The sequence below is a fragment of the Lissotriton vulgaris genome, chromosome 7, assembly GCF_964263255.1.
Source record: "Lissotriton vulgaris chromosome 7, aLisVul1.2, whole genome shotgun sequence".
In the NCBI taxonomy this organism is placed as follows: domain Eukaryota; kingdom Metazoa; phylum Chordata; class Amphibia; order Caudata; family Salamandridae; genus Lissotriton; species Lissotriton vulgaris.
In genome coordinates this window covers 260372200-260396112 of record NC_141695.1, presented here as the reverse complement: position 1 = coordinate 260396112, position 23913 = coordinate 260372200, and the positions used below count along the sequence as shown (strand labels likewise).

Genomic DNA, 23913 nt, shown 5'->3' with positions numbered 1-23913 from the left:
ACTGCAAGCAAACAACAACCAGTTTCATTAGTCCCTCTTTTATTGCTACTACCATCTGAATCACCTGCGTATTCCCAAAGTTCCATCTCAGGTGATCAATTCAAAGCGATGTACGCTGGGACTGGAAGTTCATTATATCACCCAAGTGGGCTGCATGCAGTTCTCTCAATAAAATATATCCACATTCGCGAAAGCACTTGCAAGGCACTCCCCTGTTCAAATTTTGTGCAGACAGGTCCGTTCCGCCGATTCCAGAACCAGCAGTGGAACCGCTCTGATGTGCAGCGGTGCTCTCCCCGGCCGGGTCGGCCGTATTTATATAAGTTTCACAAGTTGCCCAAAAGCGGAGTGCACTCCCTGTTAGCACTCTCCAGGTAAGGGAAGAAGCAAATGCAGTCGGCGCCCGCAGAGCCTGACGCGTTTCGGGTTCACCCACCCTTCTTAATAGGCATATCTGCATATTGTGAGACTGCAAGCAAACAACAACCAGTTTCATTAGTCCCTCTTTTATTGCTACTACCATCTGAATCACCTGCGTATTCCCAAAGTTCCATCTCAGGTGATCAATTCAAAGCGATGTACGCTGGGACTGGAAGTTCATTATATCACCCAAGTGGGCTGCATGCAGTTCTCTCAATAAAATATATCCACATTCGCGAAAGCACTTGCAAGGCACTCCCCTGTTCAAATTTTGTGCAGACAGGTCCGTTCCGCCGATTCCAGAACCAGCAGTGGAACCGCTCTGATGTGCAGCGGTGCTCTCCCCGGCCGGGTCGGCCGTATTTATATAAGTTTCACAAGTTGCCCAAAAGCGGAGTGCACTCCCTGTTAGCACTCTCCAGGTAAGGGAAGAAGCAAATGCAGTCGGCGCCCGCAGAGCCTGACGCGTTTCGGGTTCACCACCCTTCTTCATAGGCATATCTGCATATTGTGAGACTGCAAGCAAACAACAACCAGTTTCATTAGTCCCTCTTTTATTGCTACTACCATCTGAATCACCTGCGTATTCCCAAAGTTCCATCTCAGGTGATCAATTCAAAGCGATGTACGCTGGGACTGGAAGTTCATTATATCACCCAAGTGGGCTGCATGCAGTTCTCTCAATAAAATATATCCACATTCGCGAAAGCACTTGCAAGGCACTCCCCTGTTCAAATTTGTGCAGACAGGTCCGTTCCGCCGATTCCAGAACCAGCAGTGGAACCGCTCTGATGTGCAGCGGTGCTCTCCCCGGCCGGGTCGGCCGTATTTATATAAGTTTCACAAGTTGCCAAAAAGCGGAGTGCACTCCCTGTTAGCACTCTCCAGGTAAGGGAAGAAGCAAATGCAGTCGGCGCCCGCAGAGCCTGACGCGTTTCGGGTTCACCACCCTTCTTCATAGGCATATCTGCATATTGTGAGACTGCAAGCAAACAACAACCAGTTTCATTAGTCCCTCTTTTATTGCTACTACCATCTGAATCACCTGCGTATTCCCAAAGTTCCATCTCAGGTGATCAATTCAAAGCGATGTACGCTGGGACTGGAAGTTCATTATATCACCCAAGTGGGCTGCATGCAGTTCTCTCAATAAAATATATCCACATTCGCGAAAGCACTTGCAAGGCACTCCCCTGTTCAAATTTTGTGCAGACAGGTCCGTTCCGCCGATTCCAGAACCAGCAGTGGAACCGCTCTGATGTGCAGCGGTGCTCTCCCCGGCCGGGTCGGCCGTATTTATATAAGTTTCACAAGTTGGCCAAAAGCGGAGTGCACTCCCTGTTAGCACTCTCCAGGTAAGGGAAGAAGCGCAGGTGATTCAGATGGTAGTAGCAATAAAAGAGGGACTAATGAAACTGGTTGTTGTTTGCTTGCAGTCTCACAATATGCAGATATGCCTATGAAGAAGGGTGGTGAACCCGAAACGCGTCAGGCTCTGCGGGCGCCGACTGCATTTGCTTCTTCCCTTACCTGGAGAGTGCTAACAGGGAGTGCACTCCGCTTTTGGGCAACTTGTGAAACTTATATATATATATATATATATATATATATATATATATAAGATATGACATTATGAGCAAATACTTAGGACAACATGACACAGTTATTAAAAGAGGTGTACATACAACCAACCTTAATGAGGTTTGGCCTAGAATCTAAATAAGCCCCAACGTATTCATATCCAATAGAACCAGGAGAAAACCAAAAAACATATTCTCCCTGAAAGGATAATAAATAATACAAAAACATACAAAAAAATGTGCAGGCCTAGTTACTAAGAATATAATACAGTCCCTTTAATCTCAGGAGACTAATATTATCTATGTTTCTTATTTGTAGCCATCAAGCAGTGCAAGCAAGGGAGCAGAATCTCAATCAACAACGGATACTAACTCAGATAGGTATCATGTATACTTAATACAATAGTAGAATGAATGTTACCATATGGAAGACTTGGATTCTTTGTGAGAAATGTCTTTATGCTCCCCTTTTCTTTTTAGGGAACAACTAAAGGCCCCCATGGCATCGGGTTAATTGCCGTAACATGGGAAACTGAGAAGGCCCTCGCGTTGTTGGAAAACATCAGTGAAGCAGAACCAATATTGATGGTCCTTGTAGTGTCGGGAAACAACAGCGGAGAAGAACCAAGATTTGAAGGCCCCCACTGCATCAGGAAACAACAACAGAGCAGGACTGATATGGAAGGCCCCCACAGCGTAGGGAAACAATAGCGGAGCAGAAACAATATTGACTGCCACGCAGCATCGGGAAACATCAGCGAGGCTACACCAGGGTTCCAGCGAGAGGACTCCAACAGCCATCGGAGCTACCCAGAAGTCATAAGAAGTAAGTGTAGATAGGCAGGACAGGAGACATGCATGCATCAGCAAGAACGTGAAGCGCTCTTCCATCCTGCTCAGCACCTTTTTTTTCTGGCTTGCTCTGCCCCACACACAAACGATCGGAGCGAGCCCAACACAATGCTCATACTGTGCCTGCACCTCATCTAGACATGGATGTCCAGCAACTACCTGAAGGTCAGTTCCACTAAAACATTACCCGATATTGGCCAAGAACAACAAGCAACATCTAGTCCAAAGCTTGCTCGATAACATGAACCTGGCTGGATGGCAACCCCAACCAATTTTTGCCCAATGCCAAGTCACTCAGATTTGCAGTAAACATGAACCTGACCTTCGGGGAATATATCACCAGAAAATTCAAAAGGGCCTGGTAGAAGCTATCTACATGGCAAGAAAGTTAAACTGTTCATTAAAGTGAATTCAGCCCTGCTGTTTAAGCACTCAAACTATTTCATCTGGATGACAGAAATGCCCCTTGAAGCATCATCATGTCTTAGAGAGAATGCTAACACTAAAATGTATTAAATTATGCTGAAATGTATTTTAATCTTTCCTCAATGTCTATTTTGATGAGGATAAGAAATATCACTTCCTTTATCTTCTGCCCTAAGAAGCTCTCATGTAACAGAGCCAAGCTGGCGACCATTTATAAATCATTGCCACGAACCGTTTTCATGTCAGTTTCTGTCAATGCATTTTTCTGTTTGGTGCAAGGATCCTTCAGCAGGATGGAGTCCTTCACCAAACAGTTTTCTTTTACTAAATTAGAAAATAAATGGGATTTTCTTTTTGAAGATAAAAAAGACAATGCTTCCCTTACTCTGCATGGCAAGGGGAGCATTTAACAGTTTTAACTGCCTTTTACTACCAGGTTTTTACTGACCATGACAGGCAGTGAAAACTGACCTCTAATGCCACCCATCCTAATCAGTTAGGCGGCATTACAGGTCTGTCTCAGATGGCCCGTACTCCACAGGGTCATCTCAGGGTTTTAATCACACCGCAGATAGAGTAGTCTCTGCGGTGATAGGTGTCTGTGGTCCGCCCATATCTAAATCAGGTGGGCGGACCATTATATTGGTGGAATTTATACTATGTTGCAATTGCAATGAAGTATTTTTACCACCAAGATATAAATCAGCCATAAGGCTTTTCCAGCAAAAACATTCCTGAAGATTCAGGGCCTCGTTTAGGAGGTTTTGGTGCAGGGCAGTGCCACAAGTAATCTTGATGTGCCACGTACTGCAAAACGAGTCTGTGAGATACGGTGCATTCTTATCCTTTATACCTGTGCTGAAAATGGGCTGCCATGGGCCAATGCAGGAACCCTTGACCCGTGGTGCCATCAATTAATTTAGGCAATTTCCTATTTCTATGTGTGATGCAGAGGGCAGCACACATAGAAAGAGGAAAAAACAAGGAAAAATGAAAACATTTCTCCTCGCTGCACCTCCCTAACGCCCCCCCCCCTTCCTCGGCGTTATATTGTGACACATTCCCAGGTTTACAACTTCCCATACATCTGGGAATGCTACAGATTCCATGGGTGTTGCAACATGGCATATTCCCAATGACTCCTGCAAATGGACTCCGGCCCTCGGAGAGATCCTACTTCCAATCCGGACATAGTGAACACTCCTTGCTCTCCGTTCAGTGAATTTACACAAACTCATCAAGTTTACAACCCGTCTTTGAATAATGGCCTCCACTGCAATGCTCGTTTCACTGCAAAACATGCTACTGAAATATGAGACCTCATTAAACTCATCAACTGGATGTATGTTTCATCACTGAGACATGGCTTCATTCATCAACTCTACCCTGTATTCCTATAGCTTTTCCTGGAAATTACAGCTTGATTATATCGGATAGGGAGACTAAAAAAGGGGATGGAGTGGCTAATGCATTTGGTGACCTGGTTAAAGTCACTTTGGTGACTGGGTGGATCTCTTTATATTTACTCTGGAAACTCTGCCTGGTGAATTATGGAAGGGTACTTAGCTTATCACATACCTGGACCTAAAAAAAGACTACATCCACAAATTTACTGAATGTATTTCTCCCACGTGCTTCCCTCCGTCAATTTACTGCTATTGGGAGATTTTAACTTTGATTGAGGCTCAGACCCATAAACACAACTTCTACTCTCTGATCTGGAGATAGTGAGATTAAATCAAAAAGTAGCTGGACCTACACACAGTGCAGGGCACACCTTAGAACTTGTTTATATTAATGCCTTAGATCTTCAGGTGGACTCCACTCTTTCTTTAATTTTCTATAAGCTTTCAGTTCCCCATTAAAGGGAAACTGTCCGCCGCAAGATCGAAGATCTTAAAAAGACAAGGCCTTGGAAGAAAGTCTTCAATTGCTCATTCTTCTCCATGTTTCCCAACCAATATGGCATGAACTCCTCTGATAAGAATAGATCTCTCATGGATTTTCAAATGTCTATTTCTCAGGCTCTAGATATAGTTGCTCCTCTCAAACTAAGCTGCCCTAAATTTATTAGGTCTCACTCCCCATCGTTCTTGGAGGAACAGGATGTGCAGGTGTCTGGGTGGGATTTTGTGAGGTCTTGTTAAGGTTTATTTCATACTAAAAGTGTTGGGGGCTACCTGACCTTTACAGTGGCCTATTTGATATATGGGCAATGCAATATTCACATGTATCGTTATCAAGGGCCTGCTATTTCTATTTCAATTCTATTAAAAAAAAATTGTAGAGCGCAACAGCTACCCCAGCCAAGAGGCGTACCGGCGCTAACAGCAAATAGGCAATCACAACGTAGAGAGGAACCAGAGCAATCTACACAGTAGGAAAGAGAAAAGTTTTAACATCTTTCCTGAATTCAAGAAAGTTCCTGAGGGCTTGAATATGGAGGGGCAATGAATTCCAGAGAATGGCCGCTCTGTACTGGAAGGAACGGCCACCGGGCCGGGTCCTCCTAACCCGAGGGACCACTAGCAAATGTTGGCCCATGGAATGAAGCTGGCGGGAGGGGACATAAAAGGAGAGCAGATCAGACAAAATGTTAGGGTAGGCGAGCTTCTAGATTTTAAAGGCTATGCAGAGAGCCTTGAACTCAGTCCGTTGAGCCACAGGCAGCCAATGAAGGCAACGGGTTGTTTTAGTCACAGAGCAGACCCTACGCAGGCCCAAAGAGCTCTTGCTTCGGCGTTCCATACTCTCTGCAGCATGTGTACTTCTACTTTGTTAGCCCCCAGTTTGCGTAATCAAGCCTAGATGTAATCAAGGTCTGAATGATAGTCTGTCTAGTCGGGGCATCAAAGAAACCCAAAATAGGTTTAAGCCCAAGCAACAGACCGAAACAAGTGCCCCCCACCTTCTTCGTTTGGGTCTGAAAACTGAGCGAAGTGTCCATCCAAACCCCCAAGTTTATTACAACCTGTTTAGGAGGAGGGGGGTGCCTAGATTTGTGGGCCACCAATGCTCATTCCATAACCCTTGATCCCTACCCACCAGCAACAGCTCCGACTTGCTGGCGTTCAGCTGGAGGCAGTTAGCTGTCATCCACCCGGCAACTGCAGCAAGATCGCCTTAAAACTTAAAGGCTTCGTGCTTAGAGTTGCTCGAGAGGACTACCACCAGCTGAGTGTCGTCGGTGTAGGAGATCACAGTCAGTCCTCTGCTCTTGGCAATTGCGGCCAACAGTTGTATATGCAAGTTGAAGAGCAGAGGGCTCAGAGAAGAACCCTGTGGCACCCCGTGCTCGATGGGAAAGGTGGACGAGGAGAAAGGGGGAGCGATCGCCTGATAGGTCCTATCAGAGAGAAATGCCGCTAACTACTTCAAAGCAAGACCACCAATGCCAGCCTCTTCCAAACGGCGTAACAGGATTGCATGGGACACAGTATCGAATGCAGCACTAAGATCCAAGAAGATCAGTGCCGATGTCTGTTCTGCATCTACCGCTGTCCAGAGATGCTCTGTCACTGCCAAAAGCGCTGACTCAGTACTATGTCCGGGGCGAAAGCCATTTTGCGAAGGATCTAAAGTATTGTTGACGGTTAAGTGGTCTGAGAGACTGGAATCCATATATGCCCCCATGATCTTGGCAGGCCATAGAAGCAATGAAATTGGCCTAAAATTCTCTGTTTTCTTTAGTCCAATGAGGGTTTTATAAGCAATGGTGTCACCCTAGCTTGTTTCCATGCTGTGGACACAACAGCTAGTCTGAGTGATTTGTTGATCACTTGACACACTTACGTGTCAGTTTTGCTGCCACATCGCCTGGGTCCTGAGTTAAGCCATCGCCCACAACTGGCCACTGCATACCATCCCTACTGCCCCCGAGCACGGAGCGCGGACCGCCCGGGACTTCATTTTCCAGGGGGCATTGCATTCTCATGCAAGGAGCAGCGCCAGCCAGCCGGCCTGTAAAACTCTGTTGGGGCTCCCGTGGCGCGGGACGCTCTTACCTGTCTGTTTTGCTGCCACATCGCCTGGGTCCTGAGTCAAGCCTTCGCCCTTCACCGGCCATTGCATACCATCCCTACTGCCCCGAGCACGGAGCGCGGACTGCCCAGGACTTAATTTCCCAGGGGGCATTGCGTTCTCACGTGAGGAGCAGCGCCAGCCAGCCGGCCTATAAAACTCTGTTGGGGCTCCCGCGGCGCGGGACGCTCTTACCTGTCTGTTTTGCTGCCACATCGCCTGGGTCCTGAGTCAAGCCTTCGCCCTTCACCGGCCATTGCATACCATCCCTACTGCCCCTGAGCACGGAGCGCGGACTGCCCGGGACTTAATTTCCCAGGGGGCATTGCATTCTCACGTGAGGAGCAGCGCCAGCCAGCCGGCCTATAAAACTCTGTTAAGGGCTATCACGGCGCGGGACCTGCACAGGCTCACCCGAGCAAAGGGCGGGCCCGTCCTTGCTAGTCTGTGCCCGGATGAGGCTGGGCTGGGCCTAATCTCTTGGTTTTTTCACGGACTAAGCAGACGTTCGATTATAAGGAAGGACTCGTCACACATGCTCAAGTAACTGTCCCTCTTTTAAGTATTATTGTGGGTTTTTGCAATTGGTTTTATTGTCTAAGGGAAGAAAAGGTTCAATAATTTGTTGTAATTTACTGCATAAGACTTTCTAGTACACATATGATGAAAGAACTTGGGTATTTTTTTTTAAAACATATTTTATTAAGTGATCACAACACAGTACATTATTGAGCATTACACCATACATTTCCATGTCTGGGCGACACCCATCCCCGCCCGTAGGCAGAGCACGGCCAGGATATAACTGCCAGTGACATCCAGTGGGACAACCTGGGGAATGGGTAAAACATTATGCATTCGAATAGTACTGTGTCCGTAGTCCATTAAGTTATCACTTTTCAGGGTACATAAAATAAACATACAGGACCAAACATCCCCCCCCACACCCTCCCCCGATGGGCTCCGTACACAAAACAAATAGCATTGTACATCTTTGACCTCAGCATGACCCCGCTGGTGTCATCTAAAGAGCTACACATCATCCTCGGTCGAAACCGTACCCATCCAACGTTGCCCATCATATATGCTCTAATTAAACCAGACTTCCATCGAATATAACTCCTGTAGGGAAGCCCTCCATAGTTGCAGGGTTCTGCGTTCCAGAGACCACTGCTGCAGCCCTATAACGAGCACAGAAGGGCACATAGCAGTTATAAAGATAGTCTAGACCACCAAGGGGCTGAAGCTATTGGGCCACTAACAAACTGTAACTCCCCCCCATCCCCCCACCCCAACTTGCGCAACATTCCATTGAGTTCGAGTCAGAGAATAACTTAGGGTCACAAAGCAAGAATAGTAAACAAGCACGTATAGAGATCCACAGAACTGCACCCCTCCATAGGTCCCGCCCACCCCCGCCACCCCCTCCCGCCTGTCCCAGACCCCTATAAGTAGGTCCCCCTGGTTAACCCCCAGGGGGATCAGCAGGCACAGCCAGAGCATCCAACCACAACCCTCTATAATCAGCCCACCTCTTCCATATTTTATAATGTTTACGTGGGCAGTCACGGGCCAGGAAGATGGGTTGTTCCAGCCCTATATTGAAGTTGAGGCCATTTTTCCAGGCAGACAGTGGTGGAGCCTGGGCATCCCTCCATCTCCTAGCAATATCACGCTTCGCTAAGGTAAGCCCTAGAAGCAACAAATGACGCTTGTAGGCATTGCCCCCGACCCCCTCCATTACATGTAATGGAGCAAGTTGTGGAGTACTCAAGAGCGCTGCCCCCGAGGGGCATCCAGGGCCTACCTCCAGTCCTCCTCTTCCAAGGTGCAAACATCCTCCTCCCACGTCCCTCCCAACCCCAGGGTCGGAGCACTGTGAGTGACTAGTGATTGATAGATCTTTGAAGTCTTCTTGGTCTCCAGATCTCCCATTAAGACCTTGGCCTCCCGGGGGCTAAACTCCGGAAGTGTGGCAATACCCTCCAGACTGGGGGACAACGCATGACGGAGCTGTAGGTAGCGGAAGAGCTGAGTTCTAGGCATGTCAAACTTCCTCTGAAGCTCCATGAAGGACTTAAGCATCCCATAACTCACCACATCACCCAGGGTCGAGACCCCCATGGCATCCCATCCCTTAAAGCCCAGCAGGGCCGCAAGCCCTGGTAGGTGCCCGTTGCGCTGGGTTTTGTGTAGGTTGTGCGGATCCATCAGGTGGCGCTCCAGTGCATACGCCGGGTCCCCTCTGTCCCCATACGACCAGTCATTCAGCACAAGGAGGTGGGAGGCATGGTAATAGGACAGGACATCTGAGGTCGCCAGCCCGCTGCTGTAAGTGGAGAGAAAACACTTGCGTATTGCCACACGTACCACTCTGCCCCCCAAAGGAACTGCCCCAGCGCTGAGTTCACCTGCTGAAACCATTTAGGCACTATCAGATATAGGTGGTTCTGTAGCTGGTACAACAGCTGGGGAAGCGCGAACATTTTAAAGATCGCCGACTGGCCATAGATGGTTAGGTAAATAGAGGGGGCAACTTGTTGCTCCAGCCGGCCGCACAATTGCATAACGCCATCTGGCAGACACTTTCTTCGTTTTGATTTTTGGACCAATGTTTTCCACCATCAACCATAGTTATTATGTTAATCTGAATTTTTTCATCCTTTACTTCAATCCACACACAGGATATTTATGCCATTTTGAAATTTCTAATGTGAGTGCTGTGCCCATCCGGACCTCTTGCACAAACACGACAGATGCAGGGGTTCATCCAAAACAGCATTTATTAAAAAACCAATGCATTTCGAGCATCAGGTGCTCTTCGTCAGGGTGCGCTGAAATTAATACAGAAACACGTATTCATTAACATCATACAATACTAGGTATATAACATCATACCATGTCAATGCTTAATACATAGTATCTCATTAGTTGCTTGAATCACATTCATAGCGTGCAAAAAAACCTTTTACAAAACGATGTCTGACACCATTTCGAAATAATATCTTTTTATGACATGTAGACACTAACTACGTCGAAACCCTATCGTCTAAAGGTGGTCTCCGCATTGACATATATCATTGCTCTCCTACTACTCTCGAAGTTGCCACCCAATGTATTAAACACTCCCACTCCATATTAACGCCCCACCTTGTCCCTCACGTACTGCATTCACACTGCGCTCCCCGTTTTTCACACAAAATGTGCAAACACGTGCATCTTCGACCATTTCCTCCCAATATGTATACTCGAAGATGCACGTGTTTGCACATTTTGTGTGAAAAACGGGGAGCGCAGTGTGAATGCAGTACGTGAGGGACAAGGTGGGGCGTTAATATGCACGACCAAAGCTTCATATCTACCCCGACTCGTTCCCACACCAGTGCCAGATTCCTCTCCCATGCCACCTCCGGCTTGTCCGACAGGATCACCCCCAGATACTTAAGGCCTCCATCAGCCAGCTGCAGCGCAGAGGCCCAGGATCACACCATCCCGGGATCTCCCAGTACCCACAGAGTGGACTTCCGGGGGTTCATGTACATCCCGGAGGATTCCCCAAAGATACGCTTAATCTCCAGGATCCTCGGTCCGACTTGTCCAATTCAGTCAAAAAGAAGAGGACATTGTCGGCGTATAGCGCAATCCTGTCGGAAACACCAGGTCTATACGCACCCAGGCCGCCAGCGGCTCCATCGCTAAGGCAAATAAGTATGGTGATAGAGGGCATCCCTGCCTGGTCCCGCGCCTCACCGAGAAGCTAGATGATATAGCCCCGGCCACTCTCACCGATGCCGTCAGATCGGTGTATAAAAGGAGGATATACGACAGAAACCCGGACCCGAAATTGAGTCTGCTCAGCAGGGCGAACAGGTAAACCCAGCTGAGGGAGTCGAACGCCCAGTCCATATCCGCCAAAGGGAAGGCTGCAGGGACCCCAAACCTCCTGACCGCCGCCAACGCCTCATGCCCCCTCTGAATATTATGCTGTGTCACCCGCTGTGGCATAAAGCCTGCCTGGTTCGAGTGTACTAAGGCTGTTATATGCAGCAAGAGGCAATTTGCCAAGGCCTTGGCCAGCACCTTGGCCTCCAAATTTAAGAGGGAGATGGGGCGGTACGAGGCGTGCTGCTCCAGAGGCCTGCCCGGCTTTTGAAACACAACCACCTCCGCATGCCGCCAGTCCGGGGGAAGCCTGCTCACCTCCCTGGAATCCACCACAGCTTGATAGTGTGGAGCTAGCTGGAGAAAGTACCTCCTAAAGAATTCGCTGGGAACCCATTGGGGCCAGGCGCCTTTCCCGCATTGAGCTCCCCAAGGGTCCTGCTGAGTTCCTTATCCGAAAGGGGGAGTTCCAATTGCTGTCGCGTCTCGTCAGATGACGCGACAGCAATTGGAAGGTCTGCGATAAACCTATCCACCCATTCCTCTACGATGCACTCCTGAGGGGCATACAGGGCAGCATAATAATGGGCAAAGCTGTCTGCAATGGCCTGGGGATCCACTAGTGGCGCTACACTTTCATCAAGTACTCCCAGAAGGGCCTGGGGACTAAGGGTACCCTGACATAGCCTATGCAACATTTTACCGGATTTATCTCCCCATTGGCAAATTCTGCTGCATGTCGCCAGCCATACTTGCCTCGCTTCCTCCAGGAGGAGAGCGGCATAAGACTGCTGCACCTGAAGCAGGCGTTACACCCCTCCGCCCCCATTTGCCTCCCTACTCTGACGCTCCAGCTGTTCAATCTCTGCTTCTGCCCGGACCAGTTCCTCCCGGCCCTGCCGGCGAGTCACCGCACACCAGGCTACATCCACACCCCGGAGGGTGGGCTTCATCGCTTCCCAAACCGTTGCCGCACCAGACACCGAGCCCACGTTCATGGCCAGGAAGTCTACAATCACCTCCCTCATGCGATTAGCATATCCTTTGTTCGAGAGGTGCCACACCGAGAGGCGCCATCAGAAGGGCGACCGCCTCCCGTCCATTTGCAGCACTACATAAATTGAGGAGTGATCGGGCAACCCCCGCGGGTGAATACCAGCGGACACCACCCTCAAGGCCACCCCTCTAGGGACAAAGAGGTAGTCCAACCTGGAGAAGGACCCATGAACCGACGAGAGGTAAGTTAACCATCCCTCATTACCATGATGGAGCTGCGACGTGTCCACCCAATCAAGGCTGGAGGCCAGCACGTGTAGCTTCATGGGTTGAGTGCCCCCCGACTCTCACCTGTCCTTTGTCTGTCCCGGGATAGGTCCATAACATCATTCCAATCCCCCTATGACAGAAATCCCTTCAGGCATATCAGACCAGAGTGTCAACAACCGCTCTACCAGATGCCATTGCAGAGGAGGTGGGGTGAAGACACAGCCCAGCACTATCGGAACTTCCCCAATGGTTCCCTGGATAAAGAAATTGCGCCCCTGCCCATCCAGCCTCTGTTGTACATGCACATAAGGGACCCTACGGTATATAAGAATTGCAACCCCCCTAGACCCCTGTGTAAAGCCTGCATGAAAGATCTGCTGGTAGCCATAGCGCTGTAGACAGAGAACCTTAGATCCCATCAGGTGGGTTTCTTCCAAGAGGAGAATGTCAGTCCCAACCCTCTTGGCCTGGTGCAGCACCGCACCCCGTTTAATTTTATCAAGAATCCCTCAGACATTCCAACTAATGATGCGGAGGGCGCCCGTGGACCCCGGGACAGTTAGCAACTCGCTAGCCATCTAAGAACATGCAATCCTATGGCCCTATCCTGTAGACCAGAGGAAGAGTGGACCCTCCAAGTGAAACCCAGCACGGAAGCGCAAGTCAACCCCACAATCAAACCGCCCCAACCCCCAACAACCCCCCACCCCATACCTCAAGAAACTCTGAAGTACCTGTTGCGGTGAGACTAGACCCAAGCCCCCAACAGGACAGCGACCGCCTCTGGGATCTAGATCTCCTGTTGCCTCATCTGTGAGGTCTCTGCAAGCCCCTCCACATCCCCTTGCTCATCGAAGAGTCAGAGAACCGGCCGGGCGGCGTGTGGGACCTCACTTGCACGGTTTCATCCGTCCACCTGAACACCTCCTCCGGGGAGTCAAAGAACAAGGTGCGGGACTGAAAGACCACACAGAGGCGTACCGGGAAGAGCAGGACTTATGGCAGCTTGAGCTCCCGCAGCCTTGCCTTGGCTGCTAGGAAGGACTGGCGCTGCTGTTGCACAAGACGCGTATAGTCTGGGAACACCATAATTCGATGATTTTCATAGAGCAGGGGTTCCTTGGCTCGTGCCTGCTTCAGAATTTTGTCCCAATCCAAGTAGCTCAGAAGATTCGCGATGACCGGGCGGGGCCGGGCTCCCACGGCAGCTTCTGGGCCAACGCCCGGTGTGCCCACTCGATCACAAAGCAGCGGGATAGGGCATCCGGAGGGAGCCAGCTCTCCAACCACTGCGTGAGGAACGGCTCCATGTTGCCAGATTCACATCCCTCCGGGAAACCCACAAAGCGCAGGTTGTTGCGCCTGGCCCTCCCTTCGGCATCCTCAACCCGCACCGCCAGACCCTTCTGAGTACTCTCCAGCTTCGCCACCTTCTGTTTGAGGATAGTGACATCGTCCTCCACACTCGACACCCGCGCCTCCGCCTATGTTAAGCGGGACACTGCGTTGCGCAAATCCTGCCTCAGCAGCCTCACATCCGACCCAACTGCACCAATCTTAGAGTCCAGTGTGTCTCGCGATTGGGTGATTGCTGCCAGTAACGCTGCATTGTCCGGCGGGGCATCCCACGTGTGACCCGCAGCACTGCCTGCCATCACTGAGCCAGTAAACTTGTTGATGGGCCCATGCGTGGCTGGGCCACTGCCTCCTTTGCCCCTCGTCATGGCGAATGCCCGCCGACACCCCGCCGAGGCCCTCTGGGGCAGACCGGCTCCCCACTCGTTTTCCTACTACAGTCCTGGGGCACCGCAGGTCATAACACCGCTGGCACCAGTGGCCAGCGCCTACAATACCTGGTGCGGGAACTTATTTCGGACAGGGCCACCTCCAGGGAGAAAACGCCGTTGGCCAGCAGGGGAGAGGGGGAATCTGTGCCACCAATGCCTCTACTATGGATGCCCCCTCAACACAATCACAAGCGACCACTAGACAGCGTTCCCTCCGGGTCTCGCATACCACTGCTCTGCCGTGTGTGCTCCGCAGGATCGGCTGCCCCCAGCCGCTCTCCTCGTGGTGCCGCCAATGGCTCCAGGGGGGGGTCGGGCCCCGCACACCCGGGCCCCAGCGCGACCCCCGGGCTGTGTCACCAGGATTCAGGCCACCGCGTCTGGCTGGACGGCGCCCTCCGCACCTCCACGCACCAGCGAGGCCTGATCTAGCTGCTGATCAACAAACCAGACAAGGATAGAATATGGCTGAGGGGCCCCCACTCTCCACTCCCAACAGAGCAGCAACCTCCGCCGCAGAAAACAAATCAGAGGCCGTGACGCTCAATGTCCTTGCCGCCGCTGGCACTCTGGTAATGCCAGCCACTGCCCGGGTCGCGGGGCAGAGCGCTCCCCCACCGTCTCCTCACCGGGGGAACATCGCTTGAAATGGACCGGGGCCGATCCGACCCCTGCAGAGATCTGCCGCTGCAGCCAGAGACCAGCTGATGGCCGGCTGCCGTCCTCCATCTGCCGAGTGCTGCCTGTCGTGCCCTCCCAGGCCTCCTGTACGGCACTCCCCGGCTTCACACGCGGCCCCCAGGACGCGGCCCTCGAGATCAGCCGCACCGGCCCGCAGACTCACCGGCCGTTCAAATCGGGAACCGGAACGTCGCCGCCGGTGTCAGGAGTCAAATCGCCCCCACCAGGACCACTTTCAAGTCCAAGGGAGCCAGGATATCAGGAGGATTGCTGTAGGGCTGGACGGAGCTCTCTAGCACACGTCCGCCATGTTGGCCTGGTAAGCCACGCCCCCGGGTATTTTTAAAGATTTCATTGACCGAAAGGGGTTAAAAGGACAGTTTGGGCCCGTTGGACCTAATTATAGGCTTTATATCCTGGTCCAAGAAATCAATAATGGGCAAAAGAAAGTTGCCAAGTACTCAGACCAGTACAGCAAAAAGAGTCCCCAGTGAGACCCAGCAAACTTTATTGAGTTATCTAACAGGGGCAATGGGGGCTTTGGATAAACAAATATCTTCTGTAGAAGAATCATTAGAGGCAGGCTCGACTTGCGCTAGTATTGAATTAGGGAAAAAACCTGATGCACTAGAGTCTCCGGGGCCAAGGTCAAAGGCTAATGTATCTCGTAATGGTGTATTCAACACATCTCTGATGAAATTATATTAAGTGAGTGTGACTCCTCCTTACAACCCCCACAGAAAAAATAAAAAAACCCGACTAAAACAATAGTTGAATCTGAAGGGGAGCTGCCAACATAAAAACATCAAAGAACTTAGATTCTATCGCCACAAAACAGAGTAAGCAGGGGAAAAAAAGATGGGTGTCAAGAAAAGGCTCCTCGAAAAGTAAGGATGAAGCCCACAGAAAGACCGATTCTTATGGTAAAGACCTAAAGAGCTTAACAGCTTTGGTCAAAAGATTAGATCTTTACCTACGAATCGCATTAGATAAAATGGGTGAAAGATTATCGCTCATAGAAGCCTCCCTGACCAACCATCCCCATAAGGGAAGTAGCGAAAAACTCACATCTACTGACCCCGGAAAGGAGAATAGTGGTAATAATGTTCATAGCAGGAATTCTGGCTTGATAACAGGAAATCCTCACCCCATTCCAGGAAACAAGGTTGTAGCCCCCAGTATGAGCAATCCCCTAGAAAATATTAAACCCTCTAAAAAAGATTCCCATCAACAGAAAATGACTGGTCATCTGGACAATACTGCCTAGAAAAGGAATAGAAAGGGCTGTAACATGGATAAAGTCTAAGACAGTAGGTCTAATTACCCTTCTCAAATTCAATAGATGAAGCAACAACCCGGGGCATCATTCTTAGAATTTACCCGTGACAATCCCAAAAGACATCAACACCTAGACCTACCACCAGAGGCAACGCCGTATATAGTCATCTAAGCAAATGTACCAAAATTTGGGTCATCTGATAATGAAACTTGGGAAATGCTAAGAAATAAAGCACTGCACTGGCTATGCAGGAGGGTTGGGTCAACCGAACAACTCTTCACCGAGTTTAAGATGGCGAGGAGGGTCCAGTGGGTTGGCAATTGTGAGAAAACGTTAACAGGGGATTGTATTGTCTTAACGTTCAATACACCCTTACTGGTGGAGAATATCTTGTGGAAGGCAGGTAATATTCCAATATCAACAGAAGGGATCAACATACTACCACTGGGTTTTTTCTATCCTCCTTTCCCAAGGGCTGTGAGAGATGACAATTTTAGAAAAGTTGAGGCAATGCAAAGTTATCGTTATAACCTCCTGACTTTTAATCGGTTCACTACGCTCTCAGGTCTTTAAGAGATAGATTGACTGGTTCAGTCACATGCTATTTATCCCAGGAACAATGCAGAACATACCACCCCTGGAATATACTGTGCAAACACTATTTTTAACTTTAGTCCACAGACTGAATGCCAGATTCCCCATACAGATAGTGAATTAGTTAGCTGTGGGTTAATACCGCATTTAAGCCTGGAGAAAGAACAGGGAACACTGAGGAATACGGGGAATGTTGAACCCCAACTTAGGTCCCCTGTATCTGAGACCAAAGGGGCAGGAACCTCTAATGAACTTAATTTAAATATTCTATTCTGGAATGTAGCGGGCCTATGATCAAAAATGACCAATGACATATGGATTGATTTTGTTGGGAAATTTTTATTTCCTTTGTCTACAAGAGACATGGGCCATTACGGAAACACATATTGAGGGGTACAAGACCTATTTTACATCAGCTATTCCTTCTATTTTTGGGAGGGCTAAGGGGGGACTGATAGTCTATATTTCCAATTTGTTGGGGATCAAGGAAATAATTTTAACAGAATCAGAACCTAATTTTCAAATTGTAACTCTCAATATGAACAAACAAGACAAGTATGTACTGGTTAATTTGTATAACAACATACACAAGGAACAGTTGATTATAATTTTACAGAAATCAAAATTGCCCTGCTGGAAATTCAGAATAAGTGTACCCAAAATGTTTTTCTTATAGGGGGGGGGGGGTGACTTCAATTTAATGCCATGTGGACAAAATAGTAATTTAACATGTGGTTAATTGGTGAGAGTAGAAGTAACCTAACTCATTTTCCCCATATAATATATGGCGACTGTCTAAACGAGTTGCTATTTGTCTTGGAATTGGGTTTTGCGAAAAAACTACTTTCACCACCAGTTCCACTCACACAGACTTTTAATGGCAGAGGAGCAAGTACTATCATAAATGTTATTTTTATATCAAACAGGTATGCGTCCCGCCTGCTGAATTTTATTACACATGATAATGCTATTAGTGATAATTTTCCAATCAGTGTTTCAATATCTTGTCCGAATAAAACCGATAGAAGTAAGTTTGAGAGAAGATATGGGCAAAATAATTTGACAATCGATTGAATAAATGGGTGCACTCTCAGGTGGGATAAAGTTGACCCACAGGAGATTACAACAGTGGTGGTTAAGAATTCCTTTAACTCTATAATGAAGTGTCTAAATCCCCTAACACCACACCACAAGGTTCTAAGTAGCTTTATGGAAATAACAAAGGAAATAAAGGAAACATTGAGAGTGCAACAAAAACAAAGGAAAGGCTAGAGTAAAGGATGGTTTAACAAGAACTGCACAAAAGCATATGCTGATCTAAAACTTGCCCTACATAAAAAAGAGAGGGATAGTAGGAAATAAGATAGCTTAGAAAAGCATACAATCAGGCTGTGAAATTAAGAAAAGCTGAACTAAAAAATGAAATTTGGGTAGAACTGCATAGAAGCTGCATGAATAAGGACAGCACTGCATTTTGGCGGGTTGTTAAATCCCCCTTTCTTTCAGTAGTCCGGGATAAGCCGACAATTGAAATTGCCGTAGATGAAAAACACTGAGTGGAACACTTCTCTCTGCATTTTGGTCTTAACATTGAGGAGAATCATGTGATAGAAGGTATTGATAACACCAGTCCCCACACTAACTCTGTAAACTTTCCCATAGCTCTTGAAATCACCTTAACAGATGTCGAGCTGGCCCTTAAGGCCAGTAAAGGGGGAAAGGCTCCAGGCCCAGACGGGGTCCCAGTCGACCTTTTTAAGTACAACATGGAGTTATGGACCCCCGTACTGACCAGAGTGCTAGAAGCCACCTGTACAGCTGGGCTCATTGACTCATGGCCAGAATCAATTCTGGCCCCTTTGGTTAAGAAAGGAGATTGACAGAATCCAGCCTGCTACCGCCCTATTTCTCTGTTAGATTCATTTGGCAAAGTGGCAGGTCGTATTGTCCTTAACCGCTTACAGCAACAGGTAGAAGAAAATAAAGTACTGCCTGACCTCCAATTCGGGTTCAGGGAAGGATTGGATATCATGGAGCAAGGCCTTAACCTGAAGTATGTGAACGCAAAGGGGGGGAAGCTATATATGGCCTATGTAGATCTAATAGCTGCATTTGATTGCTTAAGTCACGTTTAACTATGGCAGACTAGAAGCGATGCATGTAGAGATCCCCATAGTTAAATGTGTAAGAGAACTATATGCGAATGCAACTGCTAGGGTGCCGTTTGGCACAGATGGGGAGCTTACAGTACCGTTCAAAGGTGAGAGGGGGTTCTGGCCGGGATGTGTCCTGCACCCTTCCTTTTTACACTCTATACAAATGGTCTTGAACAGGCCATGTTGGAGAGGTGCCAGGACCAACCTTTGCTTCAGAAGCATCCAATACCCGCCCTACTCTATGCGGACGATGCCGTTATTATGGTTCGAACATCAATAGGACTGCAACGTGCCCTTAATAGGTACCATACATTTATGGCTAACTTACTAATAAACATCAAAAAACCCTTTGTAATGAGCTGTGGGATAGGGAGAAAGAAACAGAAGGACACTTTTATTGAAAATGTGAAGTTGGAGTCTACTACAACATACCCCTATTTAGGTATTTTATTTAACGATAAGGGCTTGTGGCGACAAGCAATAACAGCCAGGAAACTGCTTTTCATGAGGATTACCACAGCACTGGTTAACTTTGCCCAGAGGTTAGGCAAGAGGCCCCCGATGGAGATGCTACAAATATACCAAGCAAAATGTATTAGTACAGCGATATACAGGGTTGGAGTTGGGGGTTAGAGAGGGGTTGATCACTCCAGAAAGTCGAGAACGCCTTTTTAAGGTATTTGTTGGCAGACCCGCAAGGTACCTCGACATTTATCTGCCACTCAGAATTAAGAATACCATATATTACAGATATAATATAAAAGCTCAACCCGTTTTATTATGGCATCGTATTTGATCATCCCCTAAGACATTATTTAATCAGGAGGTTTTGAAGGACTGTCTTGGTCTTGAAAATGTACACAAGATTGGGTAGCTCATGTATGTGAAAAATTTCTTGTCCGATCTGGGCCTGTTAAATTATTATTACAATTCTCTATTGATAGCTCAGATCCCCAGGAAAACGCTTAAAATATAGTGCATGAGTCACTTGGAGGAGGTTAGATTTGCCATTGAAGCAAATAAATGTTCGGTACAAAATAACCTAATGATGCAAACTACCCTAACAATACAACCATATCTAACCAATCTGAGTGGATATGATAGGTTTATCCTGACACGGTTCAGGCTGAATACATTTCATCATTTGGTAACCTTCCCCAAAACGAAGGATTGGGCCAAAACTTTGCCAACCTGCCCCTGTTTCGAGGTGTCATCTCAAACATCAATGCACGTAGGTCTGTTTTGCGAATTCTATAAAGAGCTGAGAAAACAATGGATAATACCTATCCTAAAAATTTGTGGCATGAGACAATGTCGCCCAGCATCGCTCTGTAATTCCTGGACGCGAAAAACATTGCCCATTTTTTTAAACTTGGTGTTAGGCACAGAAAATATTTATAACAGAGATTGCTGCTCTATATTCTGTGCGTGAATAAGATGTTATTCATTCTTGTTTTTAACCATGTATTAGCTGTTTCCGAACACAGTCTCTTGACTTTGGCAACCATTATTGTTGTAATGAACTTCATTGTCTGAACTGAAATTTTTAAAATTATTTATTGTATATAGAGAATGAAATTTAAAGAAATTTAACCAATGCTTTTATGGTTTTTTGTACCTTTATTTAAACCGAACAAAGGAATTGATTGATTGATTGATCACTTGACCTAGCAGAGGGGAAATTCTATTATCATCATTCCCCTGACTGTTGAATGTAACATAGTATAGTTTTCACGACCCGTTTCCTGTGACATACAGCCTGATTCATCATTGCGAGGTTTTGCGAGTCTGAAATAGCGAATCATAAGGAATCGCTATTCCAGACACGCAAAACGGGATTCATGTAGGAATAGCAAACATTTTTGCGATTCCTACATCTTCCTTATTTGCGATTAGCAAATTGCTAATCCCAAATCAGGAATAACTCCCCATTCATTCCTATGGGCAAGGCCCATAGGAATGCATGGGGGGTCATTCCTTATTTGCGATTAGCAATTAGCTAATTGCAAATGAGATTGCGATTTCAGGGGTGCAGGGGTGTCCAAAGGACACCCTGTAACACCCCTGAAATGTCAAATTACACAGATGTTACACACACACATGTCCAAAAGACATGTGTGTGTGTAACATGCAACTTAGAAAAATGCTTTTAAAAGCATTTTTCTAAGTTTTCGCTATTTACCACGAGGTTTGACCTCGCGGTAAATAGCGGCCCAAAATTGCGATTTCGCAATTTGAAAATGGATGATGAATTGCATTTAAGGAATCTCAAATAGAGATTCCTTAAATGTAATTCCTCGCAAATTTGCGAATTTGCTATTACCGATTTTTGCATTTGGAATGATGAATCCCAAATGCAAAAATTGCGCTCGCAAAGGGCCAGATTCTGAGAATCTGGCCCTTTGCGAGTGCATTTCTCCTTCATGAATCAGGCTGATAGTGCGCTGAAATGTGTTTCCTGATATCACTGTGCGTTTGTGGACTGTGTTTGTTATTCATTTTTAGCTGGATTAATTATAATGTTGAACAAATGAGAGTGCTCTTAAAAAGCTTAAAAAACAAGAAGAAGCAATTGAGCTGCTTTGGTTTCAGCAACAGAAAATAAACTCAAAATTACACCCTGTTTTGAGGGTGAGAGAATTCCATGGATTCTCCTAAATTCCGAAGATACAAACTACCTCCTATAACCTTGTTACACAATTACACAGATGGAGTTGTATTAGATATGAATTAGATGATGTTCATGCAAACTCATGATATACATTATCTTTCTACATATGTGCTATCATTTATTTTGTTGTCCTTACTGACATTGGTAAATAAAGTTATGAAACAGTGGATCAAGAATTTATTCAAATAAACCATTGAAAGGAAGATAGTGAAGCTACTCTGCTAAGCAGTCACACGAATAAAAAATTATGCATTTGTGGAGAAAACTTACCACAGCTGTTTAAGTTTCCAGAAGTACTTCTGCCTGAACCCTGTTGATGGTATTAGCCTACGTCGAGCTTATATACCCAAAGATGATTTTTTATGGCCTTTCAAAGTAAATATAATTTGACTTGCCAATGTCAAAAACAGCATTGCTAAACATTATACAAGTGACAACACCCTACTGGGGGATTCTTAAACAGATGCAAAAGGAAGGGCAAACATGTTGTGTCTCATGATTAATGTGAGAATGTGTCTCTGTTTGCACGGTCACCACCATTTTTGTGAACTGGTACTGCTGCTGGTTTATTGACTCTGTTTGCTGGTGCACTGCTTAACAGGCCCCAATACATGTGTTCGGATTTCTAAAACAGGCCACACGTAGCTACAACTCTAATTGGCATATTTAACTTTCCTATTTGGCCATTGTATACAGTGCCAGAAGTACACCTCAGACTACAACACTACTGTGACAAACATGACTTAAGTTCTATTATAGTAGCCTGACTGCTGCTGGTTTATAATTGCAACCTGACCTATCAAAATTAACCCTTTTGACAGGAGAAAACCTCTCTCCTAAATGTGTATAAGTCACACCTATATAGACCTTGTAGCCCACTAGGTAAAGTGCATATTAGTTAAAAATAGGGCATGAAGAAAGTAAAACTTTAACAGTGAGTTGCCCCCAAAATCTATTTTCACAGTTTGGCACACATAGAAACACTGTAAGCAAATATGAATTCTGCTATCTCGGGCTAGGCCCCACAATATTTAATGGCTGTGCTAAATATTTAGTAAAAGCCAAACTCAATAGTGAATTCATATTTTCATGAAATATTAAGGAAAGGGATTCCCTTGCCTGAATCTCCTGGAGGCTAATTTGCATTAGCCTCCAACAGTCACCCAGCTAGTGAATAGCCCTGATAAGATGAGAAAGCTGCTCCCTTAGCAGAGACAAGGTCTGGGTGTGAGGACGTGATTTTGTTTCATTTGGCACGACGACCAGTTGGACAATGCCAAGGAACTTTAAACAGGCCTCCCCTGTCACAAGCAGATGTCAGATGACACATGCACAGGTTCTTCTTTTGTCCTAGCAGTCTGGCAGGCACCAAAACCAGTGAGGGAAAACTGCCCACACAACGCTTTTGGAGCGATCAAGGTGTAGGAGACTGCTCATACTGGACTCACCCCTGGGTGGACCCACAGGGCCCGATTCACAGAATGAACTTAAGACTCAATCCTAAACTTAATACTGTTTTGGTATTCACAGATTGCATTTACTACTTTTGGTATTCACAGAATGAACTTACTACTTTTGGCATTCACAGAATGCACTTACTACTTTTGGTATTCACAGAATGAACTTACTCATTTCGGTATTCACAGAAGTTAGGACTCCTAACTTTAGGACTCCTAAATGCCTTCTGTGAATACCGAAAGTCTTAAAATTAGGATTTTTCTCAATTTAGTAGTAGTAAAGTTAGGACTCCTAACTTTAGGACTCCTAAATGCCTTCTGTGAATACCGAAAGTCCTAAAATTACGATTTTTCTCAATTTAGTAGTAGTAAAGTTAGGACTACTAACTTTAGGACACCTAAATGCCTTCTGTGAATACCGAAAGTCTTAAAATTAGGATTTTTCTCAATTTAGTAGTAGTAAAGTTAGGAGTCCTAACTTTACTACTACTAAATTGAGAAAAATCCTAATTTTAAGACTTTCGGTATTCACAGAAGGCATTTAGGAGTCCTAAAGTTAGGAGTCCTAACTTTACTACTACTAAATTGAGAAAAATCCTAATTTTAAGACTTTCGGTATTCACAGAAGGCATTTAGGAGTCCTAAAGTTAGGAGTCCTAACTTCTGTGAATACCGAAATGAGTAAGTTCATTCTGTGAATACCAAAAGTAGTAAGTGCATTCTGTGAATGCAAAAAGTAGTAAGTTCATTCTGTGAATACCAAAAGTAGTAAGTGCAATCTGTGAATACCAAAACAGTAGTAAGTTTAGGATTGAGTCTTAAGTTCATTCTGTGAATCGGGC

At 46.7% G+C, this 23913-nt stretch overlaps 1 long non-coding RNA gene across 1 annotated transcript in view; it reads right to left on the bottom strand.

The window, feature by feature from the left end:
- Positions 1 to 21918, bottom strand: part of LOC147701330 (uncharacterized) — a 68426-nt gene extending 46508 nt beyond the window's left edge. Inside the window, exon 1 of the long non-coding RNA XR_015297449.1 lies at positions 21885 to 21918. This is a non-coding gene — a long non-coding RNA (uncharacterized LOC147701330). The remainder of the gene's footprint in view (positions 1 to 21884) is intronic.
- Between the last annotated feature and the right edge of the window lie 1995 nt (positions 21919 to 23913).